Source organism: Pan paniscus, chromosome 2 (assembly GCF_029289425.2).
Source record: "Pan paniscus chromosome 2, NHGRI_mPanPan1-v2.0_pri, whole genome shotgun sequence".
Classification (NCBI taxonomy): domain Eukaryota; kingdom Metazoa; phylum Chordata; class Mammalia; order Primates; family Hominidae; genus Pan; species Pan paniscus.
This window is the reverse complement of record NC_085926.1, coordinates 25,297,742-25,319,351: the sequence shown is the minus strand read 5'-3', so window position 1 is coordinate 25,319,351 and position 21,610 is coordinate 25,297,742. Positions and strand designations below refer to the sequence as shown.

The 21,610-nt window shown below is 39.0% G+C and overlaps 1 protein-coding gene across 2 annotated transcripts in view; it reads right to left on the bottom strand.

The window, feature by feature from the left end:
* The window catches only part of RARB (retinoic acid receptor beta), a 769,998-nt gene that overhangs the window by 239,191 nt on the left and 509,197 nt on the right, over positions 1-21,610 (bottom strand). The window lies entirely within an intron of this gene.

Genomic DNA, 21,610 nt, shown 5'->3' with positions numbered 1-21,610 from the left:
CCCAGCCCAAAATCTCCTTAAGCTGATAAGTAACTTCAGCAAAGCCTTAGGATACAAATTCAATGTGCAAAAATCACTAGTACTCCTATACACCAATAATAGACAAACGGAGAGCCAAATCATGAGCAAAGTCCCATTCACAACTGCTACAAAGAGAATAAAATATCTAGAAATACAACTTACCTGGGATGTGAAGGACCTCTTCAAGGAGAACTACAAACCACTGCTCAAGGAAATAAGAGAGAACACAAACAAATGGAAAAACACTCCATGCTCATGGATAGGAAGACTCAATATCGTGATAGATTCAATGTTATTTCCATCAAGCTACTATTGACTTTCTTCACATAATTAGAAAAAACTACTTTAAATTTCATTTGGAACCAAAAAGGAGCCTGTATAGCCAAGACAATCCTAAGCAAAAATAACAAAGCTGGATGAATCATGCTACCTGACTTCAAACTATACTACAAGGCTACAGTAACTGAAACAGCATGGTACTGGTACCAAAACTGATATATAGACCAATGGAAAAGAACAGAGGCCTCAGAAATAACACCACACATCTACAACCATCTGATCTTTGACTGGACAAAAACAAGAAATGGGGAAAGGATTCCCTATTTAATAAGCATTGTTGGGAAAACTGGCTAGCCATATGCAGAAAACTGAAACTGCACCCCTTCCTTACACCTTATACAAAGATTAACTAAAGATGGATTAAAGATTTAAATGTAAGACCTAAAACCATAAAAACCCTAGAAGAAAACCTAGGCAACACCATTCAGGACATAGGCATGGGCAAATACTTCATGACTAAAACACCAAAAGCAACGGCAACAAAAGCCAAAATTGACAAATGAGATCTAATTAAACTGAAGAGCTTCTGCACAGCAAAAGAAACTATCATCAGAGTGAACAGGCAACCTACAGAATGGGAGAAAAGTTTTGTAGTCTATCCATCTGACAAAGGGCTAATATCCAGAATCTACAAGGAACTTAAACAAATTTACAAGAAAAAAACAACCCCAACAAAAAGTGGGAGAAGGATATGAGCAGATACTTTTGAAAAGAAGACATTTATGCAGCCAACAAACATATGAAAGAAAGCTCATTATCACTGGTCATTAAAGAAATGCAAATCAAAACCACAATGAGATACCATCTCATGCTAGTTAGCATGGCGATCATTAAAAAGTCAGGAAACAACAGATGCTGGAGAGGATGTGGAGAAATAGGAATGCTTTTACACTGTTGGTGGGAGTATAAATTAGTTCAACCATTGTGGGAAACAGTGTGGTGATTCCTCAAGGATCTAGAACTAGAAATACCATTTGACCCAGCAATCTCATTAGTAGGTATATACCCAAAGGATCATAAATCATTCTACTACAAAGACACATGCACACGTATGTTTATTGCAGCACTATTCACAATAGCAAAGACTTGGAACCAACCCAAATGCCCATCAATGTTAGACTGGGTAAAGAAAATGTGGCACATATACACCATGGAATACTATGCAGCCATAAAAAAGAATGAGTTCATGTTCTTTGCAGGGACATGGATGAAGCTGGAAACCATCATTCTCAGCAAACTAACACAGGAACAGAAAACCAAACACCGCATGTTCTCACTCATAATTAGGAGTTGAACAATGAGAACATATGGGCCCAGGGAGGGAAACATCATACTTCAGGGCCTGTCAGGGAATGGGGGGCAAGGGGAGTGACAGCATTAGGAGGAATACCTAATGTAGATGATGGGTTGATGGGTGCAGCAAACCACCATGGCACATGTATACCTATGTAACAAACCTGCGCATTCTGCACGTGTATCCCAGAACTTAAAGTATAATAAAAAAAAGAAAGAAAAAAATCTAAGCTCTGTTTTTATTTTTTCTTTCATGTAAATTATTAAAGATTATCAAAGATCATGAAATTATCAAGCAGAATTTCCCTTTAGAAATAGACTATTATAAAAAATAGACTTTTATCAAAACACTAAGAATATTTAATGTAAATAAAACTTAGAAAATGTCAAAAGGCAACGTTTAAACCTTTTTTTCCCTCCTATAGTTAAAATTAGCTTTTGTACTCTGCTTTCACTTAGCTGAACACTTCAGCTTTGGTGGATCTCAAGTTTCTTATCCAGAAGAGGAAGAAACTAGTCTAGAAGATTCTAAAATTCCATAAATACTTCTCTTTGAAAAATTCAGAATGTCTCTGTCAAATCACTAAAATCGCTATAGATACAGCACTTACTCTCCTTAAAGCTAAGTGTAATCAGAATACCAGCAAGAAATAGATCTTGTAGTCAGCGATCTTTACTACATCTCCTTTCTATTAACTTGCAAATAGAGAATTTTTAAAAATAAAAGAATATTTCTAAAAATGATGTGAGCATTTTCTTTGTAATAAAAAAGTTATTTTCCAAGTTCCTGCTTAACTTTTTTTTTCTAATTAGTGACAGCTAAGTTCATTATAGATGCATCCCATAAAAAAATAAGAGACTTACTCACAAAGCAAATAAAATTATTTTCTATGTTCTGGCCCAAGTATGTATTATGAGACTTAGGATACAATTTGCATGCCTAAAATGGATCTTGTGATTCTTACATTAAAACTATTTTAGCTAATTATGAGGTTTGGAAAATGCTGTGGTCACAATGTCTTGCTTTCGTTTTGCTTTCAGTCTGATAACAGATGATTATATTTAATCATGAACATCCTGATGACTTACAAGCAGCTCTTCTCAAAACTGATTTGCAAGTGCCATCTATAGAATAATGACAATTTTTTTTAAAAGGTTAAATCAGGCTCAGTGGTTAGTAGTAGAGGTCAAACAAAGCTGGAGAAGTGACAAATAAACAAACAAACAAACAAACTCCAGCCAAATAAACTCCTGTCAAGAAGAGGCTAAGGGGCTATGACTGAAGTGCCTCACTGTGTGACAAAGGGGTTAAAATACAAGGATTCCATCAGATTATCTCAGATCTTAAAGTCCTTGGAGAGTGGGAGATCAGCCAAGGAAAACCTTGCCCTTAGAAGAGATGGATGGAAAAGATTTTTTAAATCCCCTCAAACAAAAAACACGCCCAAACCTAACCACAACAACCAGCTCGATGGTGGCAATCAGGCTTCTCATGCTTGATTCTGACAGGATGTCCCCACATGAATCTCCACTGTTACCCTCGGTAATCAGATTTATTTAAAAACACACATGTAGCACTTTGAACACACCAGGTAGTATTCTAAGCTGTTTACAAATATTATTTAATTTTCCTGTACATCCTATAAGGTAAGCAGTAATAGTATCTTTATTCTCTGGATGTTGACTGTAGACCCAGCAAGGTGCTATAACTTGCCCAAAGTTGCACAGCTTATGAAGTGGAAGAGCTGGGATTCAAACCCAGATAGCCTGAATGCAGAGTGTGTGCTCATGGTTTCATGGTTTCTGTGTTATGGTATGCTGGATGGAAAAGGAAAAGAAAAAAAAAAAAAGACTTTGCAAACAAATGTATGTGGTTCAAAATTCCTACTTTTCCCAGTTCATGAAACTCAATAACCCCAGGGAGGACCCTTCAACAATTGAATAGCAGCAAAGCGCAGGCTGCTTTTTAGCTATGATTGCTCAGTGTATCTAACCCTGTCTCCAATACATCAAACCCAACAAAAGCAAGATGAAATACTGAGGCATTTAACTCAGAATAGGTAAGTGGGGTGCACAGCTTGGTTTATGTTGAGTGCCTAAAAGATGGGCATTGAGGGGAGCCGAGTAAGTTCAGCTTCCAGTTCTTCAATGTATGAGGAAGAATAACAACTCAGTTTGCTTGTACCATGGGAAGGTATTCCATGGCTTATGATAGTTCTTTTTCTCCTTTATCCAAAATAACATAAAATAAAATAAATGAGTAGCGTACACTTCTGGGTCCAAGAGGATGTTGATATAAGTTTTAGAAACGAGAAGAACAGACCACCCCCAAGAGGAAATTCCAGACAGGAAAAACATACCATCAGGGTACACACAATCATAACCTGATTTAGCATCCTATAAAACCACAGTCTCCTCAAGGATTTTCCTGATTACTGTCTTCAGAAGCATGAAAAAGTTACAGGGGATTTTTCTGATTATTGAATGCAAAAGCATGAGAAAGTTCCATGAGTCACATTATAGACTTGTCTAACTTGAAGTTTACCACCAGGCAGTTTGGAGGGTTACATTTTTGTAACTGCTACATGACAATTCTGGGAAAGGAAACTATGTTAGTCTTAAGAAATCACATTCTCTAAGTGGACCAGAATCTTTCAATCAAGTATCCTTAACTATTTTTGGTGGGGGTGGGGGGTTTGGGGTGGAAAGGAATGGGGAGAGGGTATTGAATCCCACAAAAACTATGAATGTACTCCCCCAGAAAAATGCCTGAACATACAGTCATAATATACTGCACTTTATATTATGAGATTTGCAAACCTCTTGTTCTCTCTCCTTAGAAAGCATTTTATATATTCAGGCCCTAAAAGAATTCCACAGACAGCTTAAGATGATAGTATAGAACCACTTGAAGTCTGGGTTTATTGTCACAACTGGGTCAAAGACCGCTGGGCCTATTTTTAGGAACTCTCTGGCCTCACCATAATTATCTGGCCAAAGAAGAAAATTTAGGGTTAAGAAGTATGGAAGTATCTGTCAATCATGACCACCTACAACGTTAAGAGTTATCAGAATTTTGGTTTTAATTACTTTATTTCTTCACAACATTACTGAATCTACTTCGGGGTAAGACAAAAAAAAAATCTCAGCAGCAGTTTTCCCACAAAAGATATCAATCTTATGGTTAATTTTAACAAGTTAAGAGAAAAAATTACCAGTGAAAAATAACTGGACTCAGATACGACAGGAAAAAAATAAAAACTTCAAAGGAATCTGTATAGATACTGCCAAGCGCAGAAAACAAATCTAAAGGGTCCAGTGTAATGTTTGTCATTGATTCACTCATTCATGATTATGAATTAATTTAAGCAAGTTTCCACTGAGACCCTACTACGTGGCAGACTCTATAGTATGGTGATATAAAATTAATTCAGCAGGTTCTGTCCAGGAGTGCCACTACAGTACTGTGAGAATTCAGAGCTGGGTTTCTTGCCTCCTGCCGTCAACTTAATCACCGCTTACCATTGAAAGAGGTGATGAGACAACTAAAAGCCAAACTATAGGAACTCTGTTATCATGGGTCTAAACTTTAAAGTAAAGGCAGCTGTGTGTTGATGATGAAAACATCTCCAAAAGGCAGTTAGAAACTTCACTTGATTTCTGTATTCTAAGTGCCTCACGCATTACTTGGCACATAAGAGGTGCACAATTAGTGTTTGCTCAGAAGATGACTTCTCACTTGGCTTTTCAATGACTTCATAATAGGCAGGATAGTCATGATCATTTATATTACACAGATGAGAAAAGCCGAGTCTTTGAGAAGTTAAGTGAACGTCCAAGGATAGTCCAGTTCATATGCTGCAGAGTCACATCTGGAATTCAAGTCTTTTCAGCTCTCAGTTCAGTGTTCTTCCCACTATACACACAGCTCAAGAAGGAAGTGGAAAGTAATGAGTGATGTTACTTATTCCTGAAATGGATGCAGTAGATAATGGAAGAGAAGGTTTGCAAATTTGAATTGAGCTCTGTTCAGAGCTTCCCAATAATTTTGTCCTGCTGACATGATATAGGTGCATTTTGAGAAAAATGAGCAATAAGCTAATTGGTTAACCAAATTGCAAACAGAAAGTGAGAAAGAAAAAGACAAGAAAAACATTAAGTTTCTTACAAATTGGGGCAGGTTAATACTACAAAAATCTAAGGAGTAATGCTAAAAACAGACTTGCTTGACAAAGAGGAGGCAAGAAAATAAATAACAAATGGTTTTAAACTTGCTTCTGGTAGACTCCCATTATCAGAGGCCTCAAGGCTGTTGCCAAACCCAAGAGAATCTGAGATTGGTGTATGGCCATACCACCCTGAACGTGCCCCATCTCATCTGATCTTGGAAGCTAAGCAGGGTTGGCCCTGGTTAGTACTTGGACAGGAGAGAATCTGAGATTGTTTTCCTCTCCTAGTTTTGGAGAGCCAGGGGACAAGTTCATATCAGAAAAGATGGGGATTCAGGTGGAGAGAGAGAGAAAGGAAGCTGGGGTGATGAAAAAGGGAACTGGGTTCACAGTCTTTCATTTAGGTCCCAACATACCCATGGCCTCGCCTTGGTTCACTTTCAGAAGTTCAACTGGGCCACTTCAACACAGAACTCCAAATTCACTAACTCACAGCTGGTTTTGGGAAAGTGCCTTGGAGCAGTGTTTGCATTCAGGGTGCAAACTCACAGGACATTGTTGTTTCTTATTTGGACTTAAAACACATTTGATATTCTAGCATCTCTAGGCCTAGGATCTAAAATGGCTCAGAAAACTCTGACAGCTATAGCATCTTTGAAGAACTTGGTTAAGGTTAGCATAATCAGAAACACTCACATTAGAGCTCTTGGGGAACACTCTTAGCCAGATGGCCTCCTTGTGCAGCCAGACCGTGCTGAGGCTGCTGTGAGTAGAGTAGCCATACTTCAGTGACACAAGCATGAATATGGGTGAGGAGGGGGATGGAACAAGGGAAAACAAAAAGACATGGAGGAAAATAACCAGAACACAATCCAACAGAAATATTTAAAATGCTTTTTCAAAGCAATTTTTTTAACCTCTTTTGAAAACGCCCAAGTGTCTTCCGGGCTGGTAAAATGGTTGGAAACCATAGCACTGAGAACCACTTTGCACAGAGCCAGAATAAATGGGTTTCAGATAAAGACTCCATAAATGATAAGAAATAGACTGGGCATTCAAAGGCGAGGTCCCACAAGTGACAGATCTAGGTGACCTGTAACCAAATGAGATGCAAGCACATAATATTCATTAAGAAAATCTGATTTTTCTGTGATCGATAAACAATCAAAGGAGTGCATGGACAGGAGGATGAGCACAAATGAGGATTCTAACAAATTATACCGAGTTTTCAAAGGGATGCTATAGAAAAAAAGAAAAAATATATGGATTAATAGAAAGCAAACCAGAGAGAAAAAGAAAAGAAAGAAAGAAAAAGAAAGCAAGCCAGCCAGCCTGCCCGCCCCTCTCCATCAAGTGAAAGACAGAATATAATGAAAAACTATCTAGTTAAGCCTCTTTTTAGGAATGAATAGCTAATGCTCACTAACCAGTCTTAGCAAGGATGAGGATATCCAAGTTTTAATTGGAAATAATATAGCATTGCACCAGATGCTTATTCCTTAAAACTAAGACATTAGATAAAGCCAGGTTCATGTTTCTCCCACCTCTGTGTTCCGAAATGGGAGCACAAAGCCTAATTGGCCAAATAAAGGAACTGGAGGCTCTACAGAAAAAGCCTCTAACCCCATGATTGATATCCATTGACATCTCCAAACAGTGACACCATGGGAACTGGCAGAGGGTACACCCCATATGCAACAAGGGGACATGCAGCCCAGGCTCTACAGAGAGAGACAAACCTCAGCCATAGCTCCTGCATCATAGCAGCTTATTTTGAAGTTGTCATGTCTGTGTATTCTCATATGCAGATTCTCAGTTATGAAATTTATATAATCATTCATGCAATAAATATTTATGCGGAGCTTTCTATGTGCCAGGTACTCTCGATGCTGGGCACCCAGCATAGAGCAAAAGAGACCGAGTGTCTTCCCCTGGGAGTTTTACATTTGACTGGAGGGAAACAGACAATAACCAAGTAAACAACTACTTAATAAAGCATTAGGCAGTGGTGAGTGCTATGAAGAAAAAAGGAGGCAGGATAAGGGGAGATAAAGTAGCTAGAAGAGTGTTTGGGCAGAAAGTTAACAGAGATGCCTATTCAGCAGACACATGTCCTTGCACTCTGACAATTCCCTCTCAACTAAAGTCAAAGCCACTATTCCCTCTTTGGGAAGCACTATTGTTCATCCTGAGATTAACAACCTGCCTCTGTTTATGCTGAGCTGGCCTGATTGTGGTATGGAATGCAAAGAGCTCCGAAACAGTAGGGAGTGGAAAATCCAGCATCATCATGACTGCAGTAGGCGGTTGCTTTGGTGGGCTCCAAAGACTCACACTTGCTGGTGTCCATGCCCCTGTGTCTACTGTCTCCTTGAGTTTGAGCTGGCTTTGTGACCCATTTTAACCAACGGAATGTAATGGAAGCAATGATGGGCCAGTTCCAAGCTTAAGCCTACAGAAAGTCTGGTAGTTTCTGCTTTTGCATGCTGGGTACAGCCAGGCACCTTGTAAGAAGCCCTACTACCCCGAGACCAACCTGCTGTGAGAAGCCCAATCCAGTCATGTGGTGAGACCACAGAGAGGAAAACCAAGGCCCCAGCCAACAGCTCCAGTACCAACTTGTCAATCAAAGTGAGTGAAGCCCATTTGGAAATAGACTGTTCTGGCTTAGCTGAGCCACCCTAGCTGACCCTACACAGAGCAGAGTACTACCAAGAATGGTGCAAATTGTAGTATCATGAGCAAAGAAACAGAAGGGTTGTTTTAAGCCACTGAATGTTGGGGGTAGTTTTGTTACTCAGCAATAATTATTGAAAAAAATGACTTTCAATTTCAAAATTAAAGGACACAAAACACATAGAACTTTTAAATGTACAACTTTGGTTTAAATTTTTTTTTGTTTGTTTAGAAGATTTTGTTGGCTGTCTGTGCTTTTGATTGTAAAATATCTCATTTGAGGACATGAATTGCTGGATCTCAAATACAGGAAAAATACGTTCTGATTTAAGGCTTAAAAGTAGAGATGCCTGGATTAGGAGGACAATATGTTTCTGCTGACCTATTCATCTTACATGGGCCAAACTTAACGTCCTGCCATAATTCTGTAAGTAGGAAGTTGAACTAGAATTGACCTCAGTTAGCATTTCCCAACGCAAGTGACAATACCCACCCTGGAATTTCTGACAACACTATCAACCTCATACAGCAGCCACATGCTGGCCATCCTCGAAAAGTGCTGGCAACAAAGTCTTGTTCAAACAGACGGACAAATCTGCCTAGTTTTATGCAAAGGAAAAGGAAAAGCAAAGCAATTAATTCACCCTGGGGAAACATGCTGAGGGCATGAATTTACCAGGTAGTGCAAGTCACTGTCAGCTGCATTCACAAAGAGGATGCACCATCCTTCCCCTGTCCTCTGAGCCCTTTCCGCCTTCATTGGGGGAAGGGTAATGGATAGTGTGGAGTGGGTGGAAGGGAAATGTAGGACATGAATGGGTAATATAAACTGGAATGTAAAGGGAACATTACTTCTTGATGGCATTGATCCTAACGAGATTTGTATTATATATACCAAAGATCTGGGGGAGAATGCAACCTGGGGAGTATTCAAGATGCTCTACTGCAGTGTTTCTGAAAGTGTGGTCCCTAAGTCCAGCAGCATAGGCTTCATATGGCAACTCATCAGAAATGCAAATCCTTGGGTTCTACCCCAGACCGACTTAATCAGAAACTTTGGGAGTTACAAACCCTCCAGTTGACTTGGATGCATACTCAAGTTTGGGAACCACTAAATGTGTTGAAATTCAGGGAGAAAAGATTAGAACTTCTGTTTTTAATTTTTAGAAAAAACATTAAGATTTACTGACATTTAAATTTACTAACATTTAACATTAACTCTTGTGTTCTTATCTGCTAAGTTGTGGGTCACGTGTCATGTGCAATTTCCACAACCCAAAGGACTTGCAATTATTATCCCTACTTGTTCATTCACTTTCAGCTTGCAATATTTTTTACTTAAACCCACTGGTGGATTTACAAATTATATTACCCACTTTTAATTTCACTAACCTGTCTCAAATGGCCAAGTGGCTTGATTCCTGCAAAGAAGCCAACAAGCCTAAGCAAATAAGAAAATGGGCAGAGCTGACACTTTTATAATCTCTTCCGAATCACACCACCACATTGCTCCCACTATAATTATTATTGCAAATATTTTAGTGAGTACCAAAATAAATTTTTATTTAAGATAATAAAATTTAAAATATCTAAGAGATTATTTCATTTTATGTTTTAGTTTTATATATCTGTTTTTATATAGTTTAAAAGAAACCTGAGGCTTACGAGGAAACTGAGGTTCAGTGGGGTTACCTAAATTTGTCAAAAATGTAAGGCCAAGATTTAAACTCTGGAACATCTGTTGGATCTCACAGCCTGTTGTTATCAGCTGTGTGGTGTATTAGCCCATGAAGCCTACGAAGATCATTATGGAAGATATAGGTTGGCCACACAAGACTGGAACAGGTGAAAAATGTGCATTAATCAGTAAGTTTGCAATGATTCTGGGAAGACAGGGCCAGTATTGCCCTCAAGGAATCTAGACTAATTGGAAGTAGTAAGGACAGATCAGATAAACTTTCCTGAGTAGAGTCTTCTGTGATATTACCAGGGCTGTACATACTCCTGCAATATTACCAGTGCTGGAAGTGCTCTGCGTTATCACCAGTGCTGGGATTTGCCATGTGTCTTGCAGGCAATGATGAACATGTGTGAATGATTGGAGTTGTCATGCATTCACTCTTCCGCCTGTCACATTGATTCCCTTCTTCATAAAATACAAATCCTGAAAACTGGCATGGATTTAAATAGCATGAGCTTTCGGGCCCTTTGTTAATTTTACAAAATGTCTAAACCTGAAGTTTCTGTTACCATGATACCTTTCCAAGCCTTTTGGCTGCTAACTTGGGCTCCTTTGTCACTGTGTTTGGAAAAATAAGTTTGCACAAAGTGAACTTTATAAGAAAGTAATAATAAGATAGAGAAAACTTCATTTAAAAATCTAAGGGTGACTAAAGGCAATTTTCTTTGTTATATATAATTGATAATTTTTGTAGAACACTAACATCAAATACAGCTTTTAGGTGAGTGGCAATGACTACCTTTCGATGGGATATACCATAGCTCAGGACTGCCAGCTCTACCTTGTCATAGGCTGGATAGCTGGTCAAGTCCGCCATGAAGGGTGGAAAGCCTCATCCATTTTTCACTTACGTTATTGAATTTGCATTCCACATTGCATCATTTCAGAACTCCCTTACACCTTAGTAATTTCATCAGATCCAACCAGCATGAAGCCAGTCAGCCAGCCAGCCCTAGATATATCTAATTTTTCAATTTCTTAGAGTCTGTATGTGGACAGCTAAACCTTGCTGGGGGAAAATCCATGGTATCAGTTTTACCATCTGGTAATCTGGTATGTTTTCCCAGTCAACCTACTCCTTCATTCTCAACCACCACAATTTTAAAGCTTCCCTCTTCTGAAACCTATATTCCCAATGCTTTCTCTTCACAACACTCGTTAGAGTTTGTATACCTACATGGAAGACTACTTATGAACAATCCTCTTACTAACTTGACTATAGCCTATGAGGGCAGACCTAGTATCAATTTTGCTCACCAGAGCCTCCTTTTGGGGGCCTGGCACAGGGTAGATCCCCCAATAGGCCCTCAAAAATTGAGGGTTTGCTGTTTGATGCGAGATGAGTAGCTGCTTTCAAAACTTGACCAGTGGGCCATGTCCCCCTCCCAACTGCCAGCAAGTCTTGTAGGGGGCCTCAAACAGCCTTGTCCAAACAGCTATGTCAAAACATCCTGTGTTGATGGAGGCAGCAATCAGCCACTTCGAGCTTCCTGATTAATTGGTGAGAGACAATCAGGGCACATTCTGCAGTGGCTGCACAGTTTAAGTGATGTCCCACATCAGCCATGGGATGAAGTTTCTAAGGGCAAAATTGCCAGGGACTGGTGAGCTCATCTGAGACATACAGGAAACAGGGAGTAGAGATAAAAAGCAATAAATTCAATAAAAATGCTAATTTGTTTAGCCATCAATTTTTAATCATTTGACCACCTAATTAATTAATTAGTTTTGTTTGGACTGTAGTTCCTTCCTGAAAGCATTTGGGGCTGATGACTATAAAAGACACAAATACAATAACCCTAAAGGTTATTAAAAATAAGTCAGGAGAAATGTTGGCTTTCACTTTACTCCCTGTCTCAAGAAAATTCAGGCAACCAAGCTAGAGGATGTTGACCCTGGGGATGCTCTAATAAGATCCAGATTAAGGAAAAGGCAAAAAAGAATTTAGAGACATGGAGAGATTAAAAATAAACAGAAAAGGTATGGAAGTTGTATCTGAATAAGGACAAGACTGAGAGACTACATGGAGAGAGGCCTCAGCTGTCCTTGCTTTGGCCATCCTAGACCAGAATGTTCACAACTAACCCACCACAGATGCATGAGTGAACCCAGCGGAGATCAGTCAACCGCAGCCCGGGTCAGAAGAACTACTCATCGGAGCCAGCCCCAAACTGCAGACTTTGTAGAATCATGAACTAAACTAAATGGTGGTTTAAACATTTTTCTCTCTTTTTTTAAATTGACATGTGATAATTATACATATTTAGTGGTGGTTGTTTTAAGAAATGAATTTTGGAGGTGTGTCTTAGGTAGCAAAAATTAACTGATACAGTTCATTTCATGCACAATCACTCTTTGAGAAACTTATTTACTTCAATCTTCAGCTATACAGGATTAACAATATCTTTTTAGCTTTTCCTAAATTCCACTTAAATTTAGACCTTTGATGAATTTCTTTTTTTTTTTTTTTTTTTTTTTTTTTTGAGACGGAGTCTCACTCTGTCACCCAGGCTGGAGTGCAGTGGCACGATCTCGGCTCACTGCAACCTCCACCTCTTGGGTTCAAGCAATTCTCCTGCCTCAGCCTCCCGAGTAGCTAGGACTACAGGCATGCACCACCACACCTGGCTAATTTTTGTATTTTTAGTAGAGACAGAGTTTCACCATATTGGCCAGGCTGGTCTCAAACTCCTGACCTTGTGATCCACCCACCTCAGCCTCCCAAAGTGCTGGGATTACAGGCATGAGCCACCATGCCCAGCCAGATGAATTTCTTATAGCTTAACTCTATTTGCCAATATTATGATTATTGGGCACAACGGCCCAAAAGGAAAAATAAAGTGCTATGAATTTCTGCTCAGCAGCCTCAGTTGCTTCTTTTTCATGGAAAAAACAAACAAACAAACAAACAAACAAAAAACCCAAACCAAAAAACCTCCAGAGGTTACATTTGACTCTTACAGCACTGAACTCAGCTTTTGTGAGTTTGGGTTGAGAACACTTTTTCTCTTTAGGACCCTGAGTCAGGGCTTGACCTAGAAAATCAACACCCAGAGATATTTTCTACAAGGCGGTAAGTCAAACAATCCAAACTTCAGCATGTCTGCTCTCTCATTTTAAGACAGTCTTTGTTTGTAAACCAAACAAACAAGCATAAAGAGAAAAAAGAAAATGCTTAAGACCATAAATGTATACTTTAACTTACAAATACAAACATGCCAAATACTTTTCAGAGACCATGCATGAGAATGACAATTTAAGCTTAAGCCCTAAAAACTTTCCACTCTCTCTAGCTCCCACATGTGTATAAAAGGTTTTAAATGAACAAGAAAAACATGTTGGGATTAGGATTTGATTCCAAAAAGCTTTTATAGTTATATAGAATGACCAGGAGTTACACTAGCTTCAAAAGACACACCAAATAAAAACTGATTTTTATCAAATAGTGTTAATACTTTATGGACCAAAGTTGTTTTCACAAAGTATTCCCATAATGAGGAGCTTGCCAAGCTGTGTCAATGTTCATGGCTTTAGGTGTCCCATCTTGGAGCTTTCAAATTCAGTCAAAAGGAAAAAACATGCGTTTGTCTTTTTGAACTTTAAAATTTGTCAACAAATACCAAACTGAGCACTTCTGAAACATGAATTGTAGGCCCATTCCTGACTCAGTTTACCACTGACACAATGATCATTAGGCATACTGCAGTAGAGTGTGGCAGATGCATTTTGATAAGTTATTTTGTTAATTAGCTCAACCACTTACCAATCTCTCAGACATAAACACTACTTAGAAATTAATTGCTCTTAATTTGTTAGTATGAAAACTTACCTAAGATTCTCAGGGACCTCAGACAAAAATTAATAAACATAACTTTTTAAAAAAACAAAGCACCAAATTTTTTCATACATATGATTTGACTATCTTCTTGAAATAACTCAAAAGTTCTCCAGCAACTTAGCTTGTAACTCATTTCAAATAAGATTGTATGAAAGAAGAAATGAAGGGTTTAATATGCCCCATCACCCCTGAGGCAATTAGTTTGGAGAAGTGACACAAGTCATTTAAAGAAAGTTTCTGGGGTACATTGCCAGGCTCCTGATCCTTAGCCTAACACTTCTGCCGACATAAATTCTTTGGTCTCCATTTGCCAAATGGATATGCCACACATTTAGAGACCATGATGGCAGGCATCAAACTACACTTTCCTGTCATAATTTCTGGGTCTTTTTGTCTGCTTGAATTTCCCTTTTTCTGAGCTGCCATCCTCTTTCCTTTTACTTCCTTCTTCACCAATGCCCTTGTATTTTCCTCATGACAAGCCTTATGATCGAAAACAGCAGCTCCCAAACTTTGCCACACCTGAACATATATTAATAATTAGATAATCATTATTCCCTGATTTTTTTGTCCTGGAATCCTTTTGGGGTTACATAGTTAAATACGGACTTGAAGAGTAACAAACCATATACCTCTTAGAAAGATACAACGTACATTAGTGTATCAAACACTGTAACTATTTAATCCAATATTGCTCAAATTAAAGAATGTATTTATTTTAAGGAACTGGGTTCTGTGAAATATAAATTTGGGAAAATTTCCTTTTCCAATTTTTTTTTCCTGGAAAAAAGTTTTTCTTAAGCATTTTGGCTAACTTAGGGCTTCATGTTCTATTCAAAATATAGGAAATACTGCTTGTAAAAAAAAAACCAGAAATGAGGGAAAGAAATGAAATTAATCTCCTCCAGACTTTAATTACATCTCTTCTTTTTTACAACTATGCATTAAAGACAAGGGGGGAGAAAACTGTAAGTGTTTAATTGGGAAAATATTGACTGATAATATGCTATAGGCATGGCACTCTTCTGGGACCAGAGAAACTGAGAGCAACAAGACATGGTTCTTACCTCCAAGATTCTCATAGCCTAGAGTAGAAGAGCAGAGAGAAGAGCAGAAGATGGTAGAAGTGCTTTGAAACCTGTATCCACAAGAGTTTGTAGAGTAGCCACTTTGTGTTCAGGTCTTTCCCTCCATGCAGAACCTTTAAAACTGCATCTAAAACCCTCATATTCTAACTACTGCCTCAGCATTACACACACACACACACACACACACACACACACACACACACACACACAAAGTACTTGCAAAATGTAAACAGGAAATCAGCCACACTGTGTTATGAATACTTTCCCCCTCCCCGCTCTTAAACCATGAGCTCTGGCATCTCTTTTTCTGATACTCACCACAAAGCAGCACTGGGCTTCATCACAAATCTTTCAAGGCTACAACCTCTACTACTTTAGATCCTTCTATTTTCTTTGTACTTCAGATGAGATTAAGCCCAGGCCAAGCTGTGCTACCTACCGTCTCTGTTTCTGCTTTTGCATCATTAAAAAGACCATGAAAAAAAGATTAGCTACCAAGGCAGAAAAATGTATCATAGGTAGGGCTGCATTCAGCTGCAGGTAAGAGAAAACCTAATTACAGTGGCTTAAGTAGAGGTGGGTTATACTTTTCTCATTTAATAATTAGTGCAGGCAGAGGCAGTTTGCTGATATTGGGTCCAACCAGGAATAAAAAAAAGAAGGTTGGTACTTGTTTTGCCTCTCCTTTTTAACAGAAAAGCAAAAGCTTTCCCAGAAATCCTGTCTCAGCAGATCTGCTTTTTATCCTGTTGACCAAAATGGTGTCATACGGCTGTAAGAGACAATGGGAAAGTGAGACTGAATGACTGTCCTAGCAGCCGATGAAGATTCTTTGCCACAAGATCAATCCTGGTTCAACTCCCAGAGATTTTCTGAAAGGGTTGGCATCCAAGTTCCTTTAGTGATAAAGAACTAAAATGCTGAAACACTGCAATAAGTCTATAAATTAAAAATGTTATACATAGAGTTTATCAGTTCTACCTTCCCTTCATACTGTGACTAAACTCATCACTTTCTTGAACTGAAATGGAGAAATCCAAGATCACTGGTCAAACTTCACGTGATTCCTGAAACTGCAGTCTGCTTAACAACTTGAGTATCTCTTTTTCTTATTTTTCCATATTAGTTATTTCTTGATTGATTCATTCATTCAGTAAATATTTATTGAGGATCTACTATGTGCCAAGCATTGTAATAGGTGCTACAATACAATGGGGAACAAGATACGTACATTTCTTCTTCTACGAAGTGTTGTTTTAGTGGAAGAGACAGATACAATGTATTTAATTATAATTGTGATACATGCTATGTAGGGAAAGTACAAAGTAAAATGAGGATATTACAGGAAATTAGCGTAGTTTGAGGTGTGTCAGGAAAAGCTTTCCCAAGGCTCAACGAAACCAGGACCTCTCTGCCTCAGCACTTTTGACATTTTGGGTCAGATAATTCTTTGTTATGGGGGGCTGTCTTGCTCATAGTGGGAGGTTTAGTGGCATCCCTTGACCTCTACCCAATAGATACCGGTGGCTTTCCCCTTCCAGTTGTGACAACGAAAAGTAGTTCTAAACATTGTCAAATATCCCTGGGGGCAAAATTATCCCCAGTTGAGAACTACTGATTTAAATAAAGACTTGGAAGATGAATAGGAGAGTCAGTCACACCACAGAGAGAGGTCATCAATTCCTGTCCATCTTTCACCCCAACCCTTCCTTTGGTAAACTTTTAAGCCCTCTTGCTTTATTCAAAGAGCTTTAAAACCTCTTCTAGGAAGTCTTTGCTGAAGACAAAATAGGTGGCAAATTCTCTTTGGCTCTCACCCCGAATAAACCATGAGTTCCACAACCTTTTTCTACTCAGTATTTCACAATGTCTGGAAACATATATAATGCTATTTCACTTTTTCGCAGATGGAAGATGTCCTTGGTGATCTTACGTATATTCACCTATGTTTCCAGACTTTATGGACAGCCTCTGTACTTCTTTCTTTTGAGCACTCCAGAGACAAGCATTAAAGGTCTGCTTCATGCCAGGCACGGTCTTAGATGCCACAGTTTAGATATGAGTAAGAGAAGACTTTTGGTCTCCAAGAACTCATCGTCTTGCTTCGCTCAGGTACAACACAGAAGAAGCTGTAGAGGCAAAGTTGAGTGTTCAATTAATTATGCTCTGCTGGCTGCATGTCCTTTCCAATGAACACAGATTGAGAGGCAGAGACAACGCCTATTTAGCTCACAATTCAGCACCTAGGAGGTTATACAGAGAATATCTGCAGAAGATTTGATTGATAATCCTGATATAAAATGATTAATGAGAATGATTCTGTACTCACTCAGATAACCTCACCTGGAAAGGCAATTCTACTCGGCTTCATTCCTCATAATTATTTGCTGAATAAATTGAGACTTGATTTTCATTTGCTTCAAGCTCTGTCAATGGCTTCTCCAAAGCGAGATCCTCCCTAAAATTCCTTGCCAGGCTTTGACCTACTTCCTTCTTGTTCTCCAGACAGAGCTTCCCCCTAAAATCTCTCTTGTTTATCACCTGTCTAGCCAAATCAACTGCCAAGAATAGGAATGCTGAAGTGAGGCAAAGTATTTATTTCCTGCTTTGTAGAGCCAGATACTTTAAATGGAGAAAAAAAGTCCTCACTTGCTTCTAAGTAATGTTTTGTTTTGGTCAGAGCCACACATTAATTCACATGTCCATGCTGCTTGTAAAATAAAACCAGAGGCATAAGAACTGATAAGAATACGCATTCCTATTTCCTTTCTCTACAAAAGAAAGCCTGATGGTGGTGTCTCATCACTTGTGAACAATGGACTTAAAATTTTAAAGAAAACAGGGCTTAGCATGAAGGGATGATTATATCTAGTCCTCACATAAATGGGAAATTGAACTTACATTCCATGGAGGCAGAAGCAACTCACTAGGGAAGCTTCCTACAGAAACAAAAATTACTAAAACAATATGATGAGGTAAGTATAGTAGTACAGTAAAGTCACCTGTTTTTCTTCCATTAGTCTTTTAGAGTCCTTTGTAGTCAGCCCAGTGCAGTGACTGATGAGCACCAAACTCCTCATTCTTCTTGAGAGGGAGAAACATGTCAGCAGGTCTCTGCCTTTTACTATCAGTGATGTTCATCCCACCTGTTCTCTTTCGCTTTACATGCTCTGTACCAATAGCTAGTAGGCTGCAGGTCTTCTTTTTCATATGTCCATGCCAGGGTCTTTAAACCAATTCAGGACCTTCCGCATGGCTCAAACTTGGGTCAGCTCCACAGTAGGCCTCTTACTTATTTTTTAGAAATTGTTTAAATTGCAATATAAAAACCGCAGCCAGAGTTGTGCAAGTTTTATGCAGTTTTGTGGAAACTGTTGAGGATGACCTTTTCCCAGAAAATGAATAGGTTTCCAAGCACTGCAGTATATGTGATTAGTTGAGCCCAGTCTTCAGACCTTCTCTGGATGTGCAACGCTATGGCTCCCGGGAATGTAATACAGTTGACTCTTAACATCCAAACCATGGCTATAACACAGGATCCAAGAGAGCAAGATCCCTGTGCCTTTGTGGGTGTATGTGTTAAAACCAGAATGTCTGTTTTTGGGGAAATGCTCTCAAATTAGGCAAATTGTGTGATTAAAAAAAGAAAAAAAACTTCAGCTGAATTAAATTTAATGGAATTTAATTGAGAAACGAACGATTTGCGATTCCAGCAGCCTCCTGAGTCAGAGTAGACTCAGAGACTCCTGCGCAGCCACGTGGTGGAAGATTTACGGACAGAAAAAGGAAAGTGACATTCAGAAAACTGAAGTGAGGTACAGAAAGCGTTGAATTGGTTACAGCTCAGTGTTTGCCCTATTTGAACATGGTTCAAACAGCTGGCTACATTTGACTGGCCAAACTCAGTGACTGGCACAAGTGAGGCTACAGAGTATTTACACTTCCAGTTGTTATACTCATGATGTACAGAGAAACCTTCAGGCCAAACTTAAAATATGGAAGGAGGCAGCTTTAGGCTAAACTTCATTTAGCAAGTGAGGTTTGTTTTGGTAGGGGAAGGCAATACAATTTGATCCTGGGAGACTTCTCCTTTAAGGGTGTTTCAAAACAATTTAATATTTTCAGATTATGTGACTTCCATTTCTGTTAAGCTAGTCTTGAATTTATTATGAAGTAAAGAACACAGACCTTTCAAGTGCAAGTTTTATTGCTATTACAGTCTCAGGTGAGGTGATAATCAAATATTTATTATATGGAAAGTAGTGGGCACTACTACTCAGAATGGATCTCAACTGTTCTCTCAGAGACCCGGTTTTGAAGGCCCCCTGCTGTGCCAAGTGCTAACCTTTGAGTGGTGATTTTGGGAAGGTCTGGTGTGGTGACCCTGGTGATGAAAGGCTCAGGGTAGTGGCCACTTACCAAGGGCTACACAAATACTTCAGTATTTTAATAACCATTAGAGTTGTATTAGTGCAAACTGATGAATGTCAGCCTTTCCTGTATAAAATTAAATAAATAAGTGAATGAACAAATGACTTAAACTCTTATGAAGAAGCAACATGACCTGAGTCTTCCAGAAATCCACAGAAGCTTGTGCAGATGAGTTTGGTTTGCTGAATCTTTTCTTTTGAACTTCCCTATGGTTAAAAGGGAGGTTCCCAGCAGGCTGGCAGCTGCCTTTTGGCTAGATGTCAAAGTAACTAGAGAGTGTAAATGATTCCAGCCAAACCATCAATAATTGACAGTGGGTAATTCAGTACATAGACTCCCCAGCCGCCTATCTACAAAGGTGGCAAAGAGAATGTCTCTCTGTTTCTCTTCACCCAGTCAATTTAGACACCAGCCCACCCTTCAATAACGCCACGCATTCCAATCATGAAAAACAAATGGTGTGACAATAGCCAGGGGACTTTCAGAGCAGAGCATCCCTTTTGTAAATACAGCCTCTAGATACTATCTCTTGCTCTCCCATGGGATGCCTGCTGCAAAAGAGGCTGAAATGCAATGGATTAGGAAATTAGGGCTTTTATGGTCTAAGTGACCAAAATGTAGCTCATGAGTTGCAGAAAACTTTTATGTCTTGGTACTTTGCTTAATTCTGTGTGTGTGTGTGTTGGGGGTTTGGAGGGGGGTGGCATACACATGCTTCAATGCTCAATAACGGTGATTTTATTGTGAAACCTGTGGTTCAACGAAAGATATACTGTTGAATGTTTGTAGAGATAAATTACAATTTTTAGATCTAATTGACCTATGCTTTTGATTATTCTGTCTAGGTAAGCTTAGTTCAACTAAATTCATTAATTTATTCATCCAACAAATATTTATTGAGTATCCACTCTAAATCACCTACTCTTTTAAGGCTCTGGGGATGTAGACAGGGAAGAGGGCAAACAAGGAACGTATACTCCTGGAATGTACATTCTAGGGCATAAAAGGTATTTATAATTTCAGGTAATAGTGCTGCACACACAAAAAAATAAAGCAGGGTAAAGGGTTAGAGGTGGCTGAGGATGTCTTAATGAGGGTGATCATGGAAAGCTTTTGTAAGGAGGTGATGTCTGAAGAACTAATTGAAAAATATGAGGGGAAGAGGCATGTAAAGATTTGGTGGAAGAACATTTCAGGCAGAGAGAACAATAAAAGCAAAAGCCTTGAGATGGGAATGATGTTGATGCATTTCAGAGACATTAAGAAGTTGACTGTCCTGAGTAGAATGAATGAGGGTGCAAATGTAGAAAGTGAGGCTAAATGTAGCCATTGGTAAAGCCCTGTAAGATGAGGTCTTCTGACACATTGAGGGAACTTTTCAAATAAATGCTGTAGATTCTCTCTGAATTACTAAGAGCTTCCTAAATTAACTATAATGGTTGTGATTAGGATTCTGAATTGGAGAGTCATGTTTATACATACAATACTTTTTAAATTATTGTTGATACACGGAATATTTTGCCTTGCTATTCTGTAGTAAATGTATTCTAACTTTTTTGTGGGGGTGGGGGTGGGTAAGAAAAAGGATGGTGGTAATAGTGGTTGACATATCCATAGATGAGCAAAACGTACATTACTTGTTCCTGCCTCTTCTAATTTAGTACATGGCCTCAAATCTCTCACTTTTCAGGGGCATCCCATTCTGATGCTGAGATCTAATGGAGTTTAGCTCTACTAGAAAGTAATTTCTGTGAGGGCAGCGACTTGTTCATCACTGCATCCATGGTGATTTATAAATAATTATTGAACTCGTCCACACACTCTGCCCAGCTTCATTTACTTCCTTGTCCTTTATCTTTCCTCCCTTAAGCCTCAGAGTAGGACCCTGTTCTGAGAGGAGCACAGCAGGACACTCTGGGTCTCCCAAGTGAGCCGTTCTACAGTGTCAATCACTCTCTCATCCTGAACATAATGTGATACAGACCATTTCTTGGAAAAACCCCAATTCTCCCAG